The sequence below is a fragment of the Pezoporus occidentalis genome, unplaced genomic scaffold (assembly GCF_034315485.1).
Source record: "Pezoporus occidentalis ecotype Australia unplaced genomic scaffold, CSIRO_AGI_Poc_V1 ctg25, whole genome shotgun sequence".
In the NCBI taxonomy this organism is placed as follows: Eukaryota; Metazoa; Chordata; class Aves; order Psittaciformes; family Psittacidae; genus Pezoporus; species Pezoporus occidentalis.
In genome coordinates this window covers 6,810,881-6,824,438 of record NW_026914394.1, presented here as the reverse complement: position 1 = coordinate 6,824,438, position 13,558 = coordinate 6,810,881, and the positions used below count along the sequence as shown (strand labels likewise).

Here is a 13,558-nt window from a genome sequence, read left to right as displayed (position 1 = left end):
GGGAGCAGGATGATCACAAAGTATAGTGGGTAGCAGAGGTAGCAGGATAAGACTTTCCTGTCAGCAGTGCACTGCGACTTCTTTAGGTTTCCAATCCATATTGCAGAGCATGCTTTAGTCACCCACTGTAAGAACTGATATTAATAACTTGCATTTCTAGATCCCTTGATGCACCTCATAAATAATAGTTAAGTTTTTCTATCATACCTGAACTTTCTGACAGTTCTATTGGAGATATTGAAGCTTGACAAGAGTGATTTTAACAAAGCTTTGTGAAAGATGTGAAAAACTCTGGGGCTGGAAACATGGCATTCTGAATCATTCCTTAGCTTACTATAGCATGCTCCATCCTGTGTGTGTGTCTAAAACCAGAGTCCTCAGGGCAAATTGAAGTGATAGTCTTTGGGTGATTGTTACATTTAAACAGTTTGCCACCTTTCACTGTGTGTCTGCAGAGGCTAGATATATCTCTTTATGTATATAGGACTAAGATACAGTTATTTGTTCTTGATGTAGTTATTTCTTAACTACTTTTTCTTAAGCCTGAGCTGGTTATTGTTTCTTTACTGATCATCATCACTAAGGACCTGAATCTGTTGACATTGTGGTTATTTCATCTCAAAACCCCCTTTAATCTTAAATTTGTGGCTCCATCACAAAAATCTGTTGTGCATTTACTGTCACATGAAACCCTGGCAGTGTTCCAGGCCAGGTTGGACACCGGGGCTTGGAGCAACCTACTCTAGTGGAAGGTGTCCCTGCCTGTGGCAGCAGTTGGAACTGCATGAGCTTTAAGGTCCCTTCCAGCCCAGATCATTCTATGATATGATGCTATGATCAGCTGTAAGGTAATGCTGCATTAAAGTCAGCTACAATTCTTCCTTTCACGTGCCCCTGCCCCATCTTTCTTATGCTGCAGGTGTCTGTGCTGACAGCAGCAAGTGCTACTGGCAGAGGAACCTGGGTAAGCAGAATTGACTTTTAACTAAGTCACATAAAAGTTGGGGTTGAATGTTCTGTCGGTGATAACTTCATTGCTGGGGTTAGCAATTGCTGGCAGATCTGTAAAGAGAACTGTGTGTCTCTGGTGTCCCTCTTTGCTGTCTACACATGTTGCAGCCATCCAGTCAATGTGATGTTTGATATCCCAGAGCCTAAGGCTATGTGCCAAATATAGGCCTAGCAAAATATTCCTGGCTACATTATTGTGGCTGTGCTGGTAGAAGTCTGCTGGTCCTGGGATGAGCCAGGAGTTTTTACCCTGCTTCATTAACGGATGCAGAGAACTGTTCTCTCCAGCACATAAATTCATTATAACTATTAAACGAAGCTGAAATTGAACCTGTTGACCTGGAAGTGAATGACTCCATAACATTTCATTAATCCTTTGAGATGTTTAATTCCTGCTAATTTGATATTTCAGATATGATCTCCTCTACAGATATAATGGCTTCATTAGTATACATTACATGATGTCTCTTCACACTGCGGCATGTACAGTATTTATCCACTAGAAAAGTAATTCAGTAGAGCTCAATTGTAAAACAACGATGAAAGTACAAAAAGGAGATGTGCAGTAGTCATATTTTAAGCATAAACGTTGTTTCAAACAGTCTGCTATTTCTTGATATCTATCACCTTCTAAAAATGTGCAACTTCTGTTGCAGCTTACTAAAATATTTCAATTTAAAATGGTTTTCTGACAATACTAGATTCATTAGCAAATCATAAGCAGCATTTGGTGGGGCAGCACTTGATAGAAACATGGTGTGTAGCTTAGTCACCTGTATAATATCCTTAATCCAGTCTTTCATGTTGTTGGAGACCAGCAAAACAGATGTGAAAATTGGTATTTTGTTGCTGAAGAATACTTTTCTATTTGCAATGGTTGTCTTCTGTATCTTAATTTGATCGAAACTCTGCTCAGTGAGAGCCCTTTTTTTGTGATAGATGACAGATACCAAAATATGTGCTAAACACATTCATTTTGAAGCATTGAGTTTGTAAACCTTTTAGCTGAAGGCACCTGTTACAGAGCACACAGCTCCATGTAACAGTTCAGGACAGTGGTTTCAGTTGAGCTGCAGGGAACAGGCAAAAAGAAAGGTAATAAGATTTAGGAATCTGGTCATTTTGCTGCTCCCTTTCTGTGAAAAGCCGGCGGAGACACATCTACAAAGCAGCTCTGATAGCTCATCTTAGAAACAGTTCATCTAACAAGTGGAAGTTAAAAATGTCCTTGTGGCATTTGGTGTATGATCTGAGCTGCTTTTTCCTTCAGCTTTCACTGGCATGTAGATTTTCATGGGAAAGAGGTGTTAGTGATTACTGTCTTGGGGCATATTGTAAACACCCTTGTGGTCCTTCTGTCTTTTGTTTGCTCTCCATAGTGAGTTCCATCACTATGTTGCAAGTTGGGGTTTATCCTGTTCATGAATGATGTTGTGGTGAAGGCCCTCCAGTTTCTCTCAGCTTCTTATCATGCCTTTTCTACACAATTGAGTGTAGAAAATTAACCAAGTGCCACAGAGGTAGGGTGAGGAAACCAACATTTCAACATTAAATCAATATGATGAAAGGGTGATCCATGCATAAGCAACAGAAGCTAATGAGGGTGCTAAATGAGCTGAACATTTGATAAACCTTAGAGGAAGCTCTAAAGTTCTTGTGCAGGTTTCATTGCAGCTTCTACATAGTCTCAAGTACTACTTTTGACCTTTACAAATAGTCAATCCAAGGGGTCATAAAAGATGCATAAATGTGCTAGAAAAGTGATATTTCTCAACTCTAGGAGTGCAGAGAGGATTGGGTATCTGACCCAATTGTCAAATATTTTCCCCAGGCTTTTAAAGAATGGTTTTTTTTTTCATATAGGTATTGAAGTTGGTTTTCCTTTGTCAGATCAGTGTTTACGGAATAGTACCTGAATTTAGATGACTCCTGCCCCAACCCAGATGCTCTCACTCCTACCACCCTCTGCAGTCTAAGACTTGAGTTAATGAAATGAAATCTCTTTTCCTCTTCTTGAGGGTTGGAACTGGATGATCTTAAGGTCCTTTTCAACCCTAACTATTCTATGATCCTATGATTCCAGCAATATTCCTCTGTATTGTATATTTGGACTCTAGACAATCAGAACTCCTTATTCCTGTCTGGGATATGGTGTAGTCACATTTATTCCATACGTGCATTGAATAAATAATGGAGTAGGTGATGGAGTAGCAAAGTTGCAGCAGGAGGATTTGTTAGCCACAAGGTGGCAGTTGGGCTGCCTGAGCTGGGCTTGAAACTGCTGCCCTGAAACACCTTCATTTTTAGTCCGGCTTTAGTAAATTATCGAGGTGATTTTTCCTTTCACTGTTAACTGCAGTGACTCTTCCCTAGAGTAAACTCCAAACATTATCCTTGTGAGGCAGTGAATCTCCTGTGGTTCTGTTGAAGGCTTTCAGTTCTTTATCTGGGTAGCAGATAACTGCAGAAAGCTGCTGTCAAAGCCTTAACTTGCCTTCAGCAGAAATGATCAGAAAGGAGAGACTGACTGACTGAAAAATTGTACATCCAAAACTCAAGTATGCACCATTGGATTTACACTTGGAGTAGCCAATGTTAAACCCCTACTGCATATCTGGTCTGCTTTCCTCTAGCCCTAAGGTAACGAAAACAGAACATTCTGTTTTGGTGCTGACTGGATGTTTGTCTCTGTCTTGTGATTAAAGCAGGATTTGTGCTCTAAGGACATAAGACGTGTGCTTCCACCTGTGTTTCTGATGTGCTGGGGCTTGGGGTTTTTTTCTTCCCTTACAACCAGTCAATGAGGCTGCTCTATGAAGGAAAGTGAGCTGGGAGCTAACAGTTACTGGCTGGTCATCTCACACAGGATTGGTGATATAACTGGGTCCCATTGACAGTCTGGTGACTATCAGACAAACTGTAGGTGACAGACCTGGTCCAGGATAGAAGCTGGAGGCTCAGCCAACCTGTGGAGATCACCAGGGAACAGGCTTCACTCCAGCAAAGCTTGTCAGGGCTCAGGGTTGAGCTGACATGGAGCCCTGGGTGGAGGTACCTGTGCAGAGGCTCCTGCTGAGGCTGCTCAGGGCAATTAAAGCCTGATGGTGCTTTTGGATCTCAACACAGCCATCCTGGAGAGCCTCTTTGACTCTGAAATGTAAGAATGGACTAATGTGACATGGAATGGAGACTCCAGGTTTCAGTTTCCTATGCTCTATAATGTATGTCTTCAATGAAACAGAGATGTGTGCAAATAAATTCAAGGATGGCAAGGATGTATTGGAGTATGTATCTAAGGCAAAGAGAAAATGAAAATACTAGGATAGGCTGGTTTTATATTCTTCTCTAGAATTCTGATTTATACTATGAGGGATAATGGAAAGCGGAAGAGATGGTGGTTCTTTAACATCACCCAAGCCTGCTTGTTGAGGAGGGGTGAAATGGGAAGACTCTGGTTTTGTTCTGTGGCCTCAGTGCTTGGTGTTCTCTCTTACCCCCCCCCCCCCCCCCCCTTTCCATGTGAAATATTTCATGAACTGAAAGAGTGAAGAGAAATAGTTGAGCTTGGTATTTAGAGGAACTGAATGTGTCTGAACTGGATTTCAGAGACTGCCAGGTATACAAAGACTGTCGTCAGATGCTGAGCCTGGAGAAGATTTCTATGTCTTCTTTAAGAATTTTAACAAATGGCAAATGATTCTCTAAGCAATCAGAACCTGAGCTAGCACTGTGTTTGGTGGGGTTTCACCCACTTTTTTGCTGTATCCTCAGCTGTATCACCCTCCCATTACTTTGATAACACAGGTGGGGCTATACTGGTCTGTGTTTCACCACTTTTTCAGCCAACAAGCTAGAAGGAAACAAAACCCTTGAGAAGCAGCAGGGGCCAATTTTCGCTGTCAACAATGAGGCCTCTATTCTGTTCTCATTGAAATCCCTGGCACAAGTCCCAGCAGTTAGATCTGGATTTCTCCCTCCTTAAAACAATATTCTTCCCTTTGTGCTTTATCCTCTGCTTGTCAGAATCAGCTGATTATGAGCTCTTGCACAGATGACATTTTATCTTCAGTAAGCAGGAAGGAGGCATGAATTAGGGCTTAGAAAAAAAGTGTTAAATAATTAACCACAGAGGAAGGAAAACATCCAAAAAAAGTACACAGAAGGAATTGATTTACTTCATGTGACTGGGCTGGAAAGTTCAGCTCTAATGATAGTGGTTATATTAATTATGATGATTTGGTGACAAGGAAGCTTGTTACCAAATGATGGGGAGTATTTTCTACCCGAGATGAAGCAACTGCACTCTGCTGCTGCTGTGTGTCAGAGTCATTGATACCAGGTATTCCTCAAGACTTGTGCACTGCACGCTCATGGAATCATAGAATAGTAAGGGTTGGAAAGGACCTTAAGATCATCCAGTTCCAACCCCTCTTGCCAGGTGGCTTGTGTGATGGCACAATTTGATCCCATGCTAACCCTTAAGCCAGAATTTGGGTAAGTCCATGGAAGGTGTTAGTGTTTACTCTAAATACTTCTTTTATTGTGAATAACTGTGATGGACAGTCTTGGGCACTATGGTGGGTTGAGCATTACAAGGGCAAATTCTTGTGTCTCAGCTGAAGTGTATCCTGGGGCTGTGCTGAGAGCACTCCTCTGTCTTAAGTAGTGACTGCTATCATGAATGCTGCTCATCCTGCATTGTCTGCTCTCACACCTCTGATGCAGCTCCATCCTGCCTTGGCTGCAGCTTCAGTGACTGGAGGTGTTTGTGGGCATAGCTAACATAACATGCACACTGAACATGTCTCTGTCTGGTATTAAAGAAGAACTGTCTGTTTCAGGGTATAGTATTCAAATTTGTCCTAGCTTCAATTCCTCATGGCTGCTTTGTCTCTCTTCTCATTCTGGCAAGCTATTTTTAATGCTAACTTACTTTTGACATGCTGACCTCTGTTTATCTCTGTTGTCAGTATTGCAAGAGAGAGGACCCACTGAAATAACTTTTCTGCGTGGATGTGGAAGCCATTGAGACCTCTGGATGTGTTGATTTTTCTCTGTGAGCAGGTCCCAGTCAGGCTATCCCTGAAGAAATCTCCATCTCTGAACTCTGGACTTTCAGTTTTAACATTTCATGGTGCTTGTGGGACATGCATGTCAAGAGGCATCACATCTTGAGGATGTTACTTAATGGCTATATTGAGCTGATACATCTAGGACTTTAAAAAGGAGGACCTTGAATTTGCAGAGGATAACAAGGGCAGCTAATAGAATGAGTGCAGCATAAGCAGAGGGGTGTTCAGATGGTTCTCCTGACATGGTTTTTTGAGTGATATGGTTTAGTGTGTGGTGTCCCTGCCCATGGCAGGCAGGTTGGAACTAGATGATCTTAAGGTCCTTTCCAATCCTAACTATTCTATTCTATGATTCTGTGATGGGATACACTGATCAGTTTCCAGAGCAATAACAGATTCGGGGATCTTTAAACTTCCCTTTTATTGCCATTGATGTGGAGTCAGGCTGGAACTCATTGCCTGTCATTACCTGCACAGGTATCAGGTGTGGCTGTGAAGGGACATGGCTGCTGATGGTCACACCACAATGCCATAACAAAAACATAGCTATTTTTAGAGGAAAACCCCACAAACACTTATACCAGTTTTGCTTCATTTTAATACACTAATAAAAATGCCATTTTTCCATGTATAACTTCACCTGCATAAGAATGGCTTGCTATAATGGTGTACTATTTCTATATATATATATTTAGTATATATATTCCCTATATCTAAAATATTCCTCATGATCATTTGGACTTGGTGTCATTTTATAGACTATGCACACAGTTCTGCCTTCTGCAGCAATGGAACAAAACATGCAAGCTTCTCATGCAGGATCCATAAGCACAGCTCATCCTCTCCAACACCAGACAGAGCTGCTTTGTGACCTCTATCTTCCTATAAGGCTTCTTCCATTTAACCTTATTTCTTACTCCCTGCTTGTCTACTTTAAACTTGGTTCCTTGTGAAAAATGTAAGGCTAAATCCAGGTAGCTGCTCTAGCTGCTGCTCTTTTCTGCTTCTGTTTCAAGATAACAGGAAAAGCTTTGCCAGCTAAGAGCCTAGGGCAGATGAAGTGGCTTAACCCATGGAGTATGGCAGTGGCTGCAAGTAATGCATGGCATGTTGAACTCTTCCTATAGAGACTTTCACCCCAGGTGCTGGTACATCAATGACTCTTAATGTGCAATGTATTAGCATGTTTCACTGTAACAGTCTAATGAGTTGTAGTAATCTAGCCTGGAGGTCAGAGATGAAAGGATTGCTGTTGCAGCTGCTCATTGGACTGGATTCCCCCATCTTCGGAAGGTCATAAAACTCACCCACCAAGAGGACAACCTTTGCCAGGTCGCAGACACTGATGGGCATGTTGGCCTGTGCAAATCTGAATGCGACACCATACTGGCAAGCAGATAGTAGTGACTTCATGTTTTCAGTAAGACAAGGCTTACTCTGTATCTTTGTTAGTTCAAAAGGCTAATCCAGGAAGTCCTGCATCTTTTATAATAAAATTGAATGTAGGACAGAACATTTTCAGGTTAGGTAACTCAGATGTTCGGCCTGCAGTACCTCACTGGCCTCAGTGAGATCGTGGTTTTACATGTCTGCTCTAGTCCGTCAGGTTGACCTGATGAAAAGGTAAGAGGAAAAAAACAAAAATGGAACAAAGAAACTGAGATACTGAGACAATTAATTTAGGAATTTTTGCTTCTACATTACCTAAATGGAGAATAAAATGAAATCAACCCCAACAAACTTTGGCAAAACCACAGCTTCCTGGTGTTGTAGAGGTTCTGGTACAAAGGAACCTCATAAAGCTGTGTGTGAGTTGTGGAAAGGAGAGAGTTATTTCTTTCCCTTTTAGGAAAGGGAATCTCTATCTGTATCTCTATATCTGTATCTCTCACCCCCCCTCCCCCAGGTGGGCTTCAAAGACCCCAAAGTAGGCACCTGGGAAACTTAAGATCTTGCAGAATTCTTTCATTTAGTATAAGCATGTTTCTGAAATCTCAGTGTTGTGATTAACGTTGACAATAAAACACGTGGATTTGTGCACTGTTTGTGGAACACAAAGGTGAAGTCTCCGAGGTCCCTCCAGGTGGGAGGTTTGAGCTCTTTGCTCTTTCAAATCTGATTAGATTTTGGCCAAAGCTCTGTGGGAGAAGCAGAACCACCTTCTCCACCCCTCCTCATCTCATTTCATAGATACCATGTGGTGGGGGGCTTGTTCCCTCTACTTCCTTTGATTCACACTGTCACATAGACAAATCGAAGCCTACCCTTTATTTATTGCAGCTAGCGAGAGTGTGCTACAGACTTTATTCAGAATATGGACCCAAATCCTTTCCTGGAGCAAAGCGTAGCACTTTGTCATTTGCAACCACTTGAAAGCACAGTGCTTCAGCATTCCTGTAATCAAGAATATCTTTCAGGAAAATTTTGGATTACATGTGTAGTTTGAATTAATATATTGGAATCAAGACAAGTCTATCCATCATGGGCATTTAGTGTAAAGCGTGTTGTCATGTGAAGGTGGAGGGGAGATTTTCTCAACCCCTCATGTTTGCTCACACTTGTATCAGTGCCCCAGGAAAGCTGAGACCCTTGTGTCCACTCAGTCTGTCACTGCACCATTATAGGGACCCTGAGTATTCTTGCTGGATCAGAGGTGATTCCACTAACTGGTTCAGGGAATAGCATAAGGGGGATCCCTCAGTGCGTCTGCTCACTTTATAAGAATATGATTGCTGGCACCCACAAAGGACCAGCACTGACAGTTTATGGAATAACAGTTTATGGAATAAATATTTATTAATATAAAATCATGCCATATAAAGTTTTGTGATTGCCGGTGACAGAGACTGTCTGCAAAAAGAAGCTGGAAGCGATGCACAACCAGATTATAATGACTAAAACCAGCGGCATGAGTTAGTAACTGAGTACACATAAGATGCAGTTCTTACCCAGTAGGTGCCCCTATGGTGGAGGAGACAGACTGATCTCATGGACTGATCCAGAAAGTTAGAGTGGAGTCTTCCCTGCTTTCCCTTTCCTAATTTCACATATTAATACCGTTTAATTGAGGATAGTAACTCCTTGTAACCCTCCTACCAAGACACAGAGTAGACAGGTTTCATGAAGTTAAATCATGACACCCTAGTCATGTTTTGCTGCCACGTGAAGCCATATGTTGACAATGTCCATGTGCTGTCCCAGGCTTCAAGGATAGCCTTTCCTGATAGAGATTTGTTAGCTCTGTTTTTTAATCTGTCTACACAAGGGTAAAGCCTTCTCTCTTCCTATCAGTTCTTTGTTCATCAGTGTTATTCACTATGACCTTGTGAGAGGCCTTGGATCTGTCCAGGCTTCTCCATAGTAACGCAGGTTTCAACTTTTTAACTATAGGCCTATGGAGCTTGAGTCAGACTCTAGTCATACACACTTTGTTAGATGGGTGTAAAATCCTCTTGCTTTGCTTTTACAAATACAACTCTAGTTTCCTCTTTTGCCAGCTGCTGTGTGGTTTATCAGGACATGATGCTTTCAAGTTCCCACTTTTGCAGGGACTATAACAGAGCCTGGCCACTCCACTCTCCATTCAGTTTCTTTTAGCATATGCCACGGTTGCAGGGTTGCCTGGGGAACTATCACCAGGTAGATTCCGTGCATACATCCTGGAAGTAGCAGCTGCATTTTACACTAAGGTTTCATTAGTGTTATAATATAACTTTGGGGAACTGGGGGGAGGTGATCTCTGATTTTCCACATTTTCCCACATCTGTATTTGATTTTCTTTACTGTTCACATAGATTCTATCAACACAGAGGTTCTGTCATTTACTAAATACATGGGCTCTGCTCTCTGGGACACCAGCTCATCAGTTACTGAGTAAGCAGCCTGTCATAGGGCCTGCACAGATCATTTGTAACTGTCACATACCCAGAGATCAGAATCTTCCCAGAGCCTGATCCTTTGATGGCTTGGAAATAGGCTGCCTGTACCTGATAACAGGGAGAATGGAGGGTGCTGGACCTGAAACCCGGATGTGGAACAGGCTGAGAGAGCTGGGCTTGTTCAGCCTGGAGAAGAGAAGACTCTGGAGAGACCTTATAACAGTCTTCCAGAGCCTAAAGGGACCGACAAGAAATCTGGAGAGGAGCTTTTTTTGATAGACAAGCGGGAAGGCTTTAAACTGACAGAGGGAAGATTTATATCAGGTACTAAGAAGAGGTTCTTTACTATGCGAATGGTGAGGCCCTGGCACAGGGTGCCCAGAGAAGCTGTGGCTGCCCCATCTCTGGCAGTGTTCAAGGCCAGATTGGATGAGGCTTGGAGCAAGCTGCTCTAGTGGAAGGTGTCCCTGCCTGTGGCAGGGGGTTGGGACTGGATGAACTTTAAGGTCCCTTCCAGCCCAAAACCTTCTAGGGTTCTGTGTTTCTATGATCTGGAAAGTTTGGCTTTCTTGAAGTTAACTGATAGGTTAGTCCTGCAGCCTGCAGCTTTAAACTTTTGTATCCAGGGAATCATTTCAGCTCACTGGTTTTGGAATTCTCTCTCTTGAATCACAATCTGCTGTGTTTCTTTAGAACAGTCACAGGAAAGGCATGGGAAGTCATATTCCTAAATTAGATAGGCAATATCTAGGGGTCAGACTTCAGTGTTTCCAGCTTCTGCTGCGTTTTCTTGTGCTTTTCTTCTCAGTTCTCTGCAGAGTTGGGAGTTTCAGAATGACGATGCACAGCAAACACACATTTAATATTCTTTTACTCTCCTGTATCCTGAAAGCTGCTCTAACATCTATCATGTCTGTAATTCCTGATCTACACCAATCAAGTTCTGGTTTGTTTTCTGTCTTTTGAAGATAATTTTTATTAAATGAGTACCTGTTACATTTACCTTCAATAGAACAGGAATTGTGTAGTGGCTGCATGTAGTTCCAAGCCAAAACTTCCCAGGGATTTGGTAGTAAGGCCAGTTGCCATAAATCAAGTGCACTTTCAGGACTTGTAGAAATACTCCAGGATTACAGATTCCCTGAGTATTTTTGACATTATAGACCTCGTGAACTATAATACTTCTTTGGGAGCATCTGTGGAATGCTGTGGAAATGCATGTTGAGAAAAGCACTAGGGTGACCTAAATTAATCTCAGTCAGGAATATCTCCATCCCTTCCTTTGGTCACCAGCAAGCAGAGAAATGTTCTTATTCCTGTGAGACTCCTGATAAATCTCAGCTTCCTCTTCAATAAATGATAATAAGTTTTTTAGTGTCTTTGCTCATTAATCTATTTAAGTCTTGTGATCATCTGGGTAATTAGTATCTACTTTTATTTTTCTTAGTATTAAATAGATTCAAAAGGCGAGCTATAGATGCACTGTGGTGGGAGGATGACCATGGCTCTGGGCCTCCCTCCTTATGTCCTTTTTCCAACTGGAAATTTGCCTAGGTAGACCTTGAGACCTCAAGCTGTCTGGTGAAGTGTCTGTGACATCACTTCCAGCTGTCAAAAATACAAGTTTTTCTATATTCCTGTTGCTATTGCTCAGGATAGCTACAGCATGTGGTACATGAGTCTGTCACTGCTGGTACGCTAAGCAGCACATGAACATGTATTTCTTTACCAGGCATCCCAGCACACCTCACAGAGATCCGGGTGGAACCTCCTGCTGTCACAGCCCAGCAGCTCTCACTAGCACAAGACTCTTCCTGGGCATCAGACTGATAGTTCTTAGGCTCAGCTTTGTGCCATTACACCTTCCTTAAGGACTAGCTTTTTGCTCTTTCACACCGTTCAGATTCTTGATGATGACATTTCACTTGCACTTCCCCCTCCCTACCCCAAAAGCCTTGATTCCAACTGGATCCCCACCTTCCCATATCATTTATGTTTTCACATTCTCATTTCCAATGAATTTGTCATCATCTTTCTTTGCCATTGCTAGAATAGTCATTGTTTCATTCTGTATCACTGAGCTGTTTCAGTGACATTTTCCACTCAGGAAGAAAATGCCACACTTCCAGTGTCTTTGCTTTCACAGCTTAGGTCAAACCCTGCCAGAACACTAACATGCATGTTAATTTTAGTTAATAGCTCTCCAGTAAAACAATGCACCCAGCTCAAGATATATGGCACAAATTAAGCTGAATGCCCAAACAAATTCAGTAACAGACTTTGGCCTCAGTGGGCTCATTAAGTCCAGTGCAACATCCATTTACATTGTTTTATTTCCCTCTCAAACTGTAACTTGCTCCCTGTGGGGTTACATGGAGTTAGTTTCATTTTCACATGGTACTAGCACCATGGTAGTCTTGCATTTAAATAGTCTCATTTCATTTTGATACCACGATGTCATCTCCACAGAGGTGTATTGAGACTGGAGGATTTAGTGGCAATGCCAAGGCAGAGTCAAGCAGTACTACCCAAGCTAGCCAGTTGGTCAGATGCATTGCTGCTCTGTACAATAAGCTCGACTTCAATTTCTGAGCTCAGCCTTGTTCTCTGGACTGATAGTGCAATGTATTTTCATATCCTTTGAGCCCAGTTTACTCTCTCACTGGCAGAAAGCATTAAGGTCTCTGGAAAAGCTAATAGTTTTGGGACATGCAGGTCAGCGGGAGCTGGGAAAGGACACAGGCAGAGCTGGTTCTCCTGTGGTAGTTCAATTGCTACAGCTGGCCTTGGCAGTGCTGGGGAAATGGTCTTGATGATCTTAAAGGTCTTTTCAAACCCAGTTGATTCTATGATTCTATAATTAGTGTTACTCCATGGCTGTAGCTGGTGGAGAATTTGCTCTGATATCTAGAGATGATTAAAATTACCTGCTGAAATATCCCATGGGGAGGCAAGGAGGTGTGAACCCATTGCCTAGATGCCATGGACTATGGGTGAATCTAACCTACCACTTGGCTTTTCTGGAGCCAAGAACAACTAGACATTAGTGAGCAGATGCCCAGAGTACTTGGAGAAGCACAGAGCTACTGCAGCGCCCTAAGTACCCTGAATGCCATGGTAACGCAGAGCACGTCCAACTGTAAATGTCATCATCCCAATGGCAATCCCTGTACATCTGTCTGCAGCCTGCATCTCATGAGCAACTCACAAACTGTGTCCTGCCACATGAGGATTTGTGCTAGACCCCCCTCTCCCAGCTCAGCCTGAGCCACCTGGGTAGGGAGGGATCTAAGTTTCAACTGTTAATGGCATGTGTCCTAGGTGAGGATGTAGCTCTGAGGCTTTGCCCACACCCTCAGCTCCAGCAGCATCTTGATGGCAGCAGCAGAGCTGGTACGTCAGGTCAAGGGGTTTTATACTTACAGAGCTGCCATCAAATCAGTCTAACTTAGTCATACAGTATTTATGGTAGGATTAGATACATGACTGCATTCAGAGCAAATAAAGAGATCCTCAGTTCTTGGTGGAAGAGATCCTCACTTCTTTAACGTGTGCTTCTTTCTCTACTGCTGTAAGATTTCCACGGACAAATTCAGT

At 42.5% G+C, this 13,558-nt stretch overlaps 1 protein-coding gene across 1 annotated transcript in view; it reads right to left on the bottom strand.

Annotated features, from left to right (window-relative positions):
* FGGY (FGGY carbohydrate kinase domain containing) overlaps positions 1 to 13,558 on the bottom strand; it is a 448,818-nt gene that overhangs the window by 379,948 nt on the left and 55,312 nt on the right. The window lies entirely within an intron of this gene.